This window comes from Saccopteryx bilineata, chromosome 6, assembly GCF_036850765.1.
Source record: "Saccopteryx bilineata isolate mSacBil1 chromosome 6, mSacBil1_pri_phased_curated, whole genome shotgun sequence".
NCBI lineage: Eukaryota > Metazoa > Chordata > Mammalia > Chiroptera > Emballonuridae > Saccopteryx > Saccopteryx bilineata.
This window is the reverse complement of record NC_089495.1, coordinates 28960136-28963224: the sequence shown is the minus strand read 5'-3', so window position 1 is coordinate 28963224 and position 3089 is coordinate 28960136. Positions and strand designations below refer to the sequence as shown.

General features: G+C 40.9%; 1 non-coding gene across 1 annotated transcript; it reads right to left on the bottom strand.

Moving 5' to 3' along the window:
- Positions 1–2351: 2351 nt before the first annotated feature.
- Positions 2352–2516, bottom strand: LOC136309647 (U1 spliceosomal RNA). The gene has a single exon (XR_010726339.1). It is a non-coding gene; the product is annotated as a U1 spliceosomal RNA (small nuclear RNA).
- Between the last annotated feature and the right edge of the window lie 573 nt (positions 2517–3089).

The following is a 3089-nucleotide window of genomic DNA, read 5'->3' as shown; positions in this document are numbered from 1 at the left end:
GAATCAAACCCCGGACTTCCGCACGCCAGGTCGACGCTCTACCACTGAGCCAATTGGCCAGGGCCCAAAGTTGTCTTTAAGAGGAAAAAAAAAAACATCAACACTGTGGTCACTCTCAGTCCTGCTGGGAAGAAGGCTCTCCCTTTGCTCACCCAGTGAGTTTAGGCATCAGCAAGGCCGAGAGTTGTTTAATTTCTTTTTGATCCAGACCCACTTCTCTGGCCATTTGCATTTTTCCCTTCCTAGATCCCGCAGTGAAAACTGGATCCCTTTTGCTCATGAGACAGGAGAACAGTGGGTTTTAGAGGTCCATCCACTGGCCTCCCTTATCATGTCCATCAAATAATGTGTATTATTTCTGTCTTAACCCAGTGTGTTTTTGAGCCGGGCAGGTCTGGGTTGAATCCTAGCTTTGCACTTGCTAATTGTGTTAATTGAGGCAAGTTTCATTGTCTTCTGAACCTCAGATTTGTTTCATTTCTAAAATGTAGATAAGTGACGTTCAGCTTTACAGTTGTATTGGGAGAACTGACGAAGATGATGCATGCAAAGACCTCGCTGACTGTTGACATAGTGGACACTCAATGAATGATGGGTTCTTTCTCCTTTTATATGTATTTTTTGAAAGAAGAAAAATGGCTAGCATCTCCCCTATTGCCTCTTTTGGTGAATGCTTCACAGTACATGCTCAGAAGTGCTTTAAAATTGTGTAGTTGAGTGGCTAGTGACTATTATACAAAGTCACTAGTGTCACAGATAAAGATGTGGTTGCAATCTCTCTAGGACTCAAAGAATAGGCTCTGGGTCAGGCTGTGGTTGATTGACTTAACTTTTCTACACAGGCATTGCCTAGAGGCCACAGATTACTTTAGTTGGAGCTAAGAGCAAAGTAGCCACAAGCACACCCAGGCCAATCACGGAGGATTTGAGAAGGGAGTTTAGATCCCAGTGAACAGCATGACAGGTACATGATCAGCCCACATGGTGCCCAGCATCTGCTCTGAGGAAACGTACCCATGTCTATTTGAGACTGGCATCTGGAAGCTGCATTTTAGGTAGAATGTGTGTCTCTACAGTCCAGTGAAAGAGGAACTGGAAGAACCTGAAATCTACCAGGGAAATGTATCTGCTATCCTTACTTGCAAAAATGGGGGTTTCTTCCAGAGGAGCAGATTATTGAGTCATTTTTGTCAAAATGCTTACTCAAAGTGCAATGTAGTTTCTCACTTGGAGGACAAGCAGTCCATAGTGCTTCTGTTTTCTCCTCTTGCAGAGTAGGGTGGAAGGGAGAACTGCCTTTGGAAGGTTTGATTGGTCTAACGGGAGTGCATTGTTCAATCCAACCACCAGGAGCCAGGTTTTACACTTCTCAGTTATACCACAGAGTTTTATGTAGTATATATAAAGGTATACTATCACTCTACAGTATTATTTCCATAAAGATTTTCTTGTGGTGGCTAGGTAGATGTACTCGTGTGAATGAATGGTGGTTGTTAACAGAAGCACAGTTATTAGATATAGTATGGTATGTTAGCAGAAAGCTTGGATTTATGTGCAAACTGCATTTATTAGCTCCATGATCCTGAGCAGTCATTACATCTTTCTGAGTCTCAGTTTATTAATTTCTAAACTTGCAATTATGTTAGAGAGTCAATATGAGGTAAAATGAGATAATACTTAAAAATAAATTGCAAATCTTGAACTGCTAAAATAATTAGAACAACTAATAGCACTTAATTGTACCATCTAGCTCTGTTGCCATGAAATTGGATAGAGTCAAGAAGGCATTCTGAAAAGTGGTGAATTTGATATTTGGACTAAGGTTTGTAAAGTCACTTGCTGAGAAACAGAATTTAATGAGAATAAAATTTTCAGTATTATCAAGCCTTTCAAAAAATTGTAAATTAAAAATGAAGAAGGCTCTGGCTGGGCGGCTCTGTGGATAGAGTGTTATCTCAGTGCACCAAGGTTGTGGTTTTAATTTTTGGTCAGGACACACACAAGAAGCAATCAATGAGTACACAACTAAATGGAACAAAGTGAAACAACAAGTTGTTGCTTCTGTCTCTCATTCTCTCTCTCTCTTCTCTCTCTCAAACATTAATGGAAAATTTTTTAAAAATACATAAGAACGAATAAGAAAGAGTTGAAGAAGTGTTTAGGTAAAGAGCAGAAGAGAGATAAGACTGTGGAGTAGGGAGAGAGGTCTGCTGAGTTTTTACCGAGGCAGATTGCGGAATGATTCTTTGTGCAGAAATGTGATATCTCTTTTCATAATGCTAGTACGATGTACCTGCACACTATTTTAACCTCTAGCCTAAACACCAATCTTTTGTCCTTCTTTTTGTTTATAGGGGAGAGTACAAACACAGTCCCCCACTCCAACAAATTATGCAGTTGAATTTCCCACATTGGAGGAAATCGCAGGGATCCGTGCCTCAGAGGGCGATGGATAAGCCTCGCCCTGGAAACATCACCTTCATGGTCGTAATATCTCTCCTCTGCCAGGTAAGGATCAAATCCTTCAAATTTGTGTTAGACCACCTAAATGAATTTTTACTTCCACAGTCCATTCAACAAATCGTGAAAGGTGGTGAAAGGTGTTGCAAATACTCTGGAGAACTTATGAAATGCTAGATATTGTGTTAGGTGCTAGATTTTACAAAAGTGAATACAATAGAGTCATGCCCTCAGAAATCTTCAAGTCCAGCAGGTGGGACAGCCATTGCACCCATTAGTTTCATGTAATACAGTGTGTGTGCAATGACACACATGTGCAGACAATATAGAGCTGGAGTGTGGTGAATGTGACCTGGAATTGGAGAGGAGGGGACGGCTAGGAAGGGTTTTGAAGAGGGGACAGGAAATTCATCAAGTGAGCCATGATTTTCCAGAAAAACGGTTGGAAATATCTGAAGGAATCATAATTTAATCAGTTGGACACTTAAAGCCTTCGTTTAAAAAAGAAACAAGAATAATTATGATCCACTTGGTATGCTGCAGGTCACTGCTGTGGTTTCCAAACCTTGAGTTTTCTATCCTTATGTGGGAGACTTTTGGCGGCAGTGGTGGCAGTGGTTGTTGCTTCA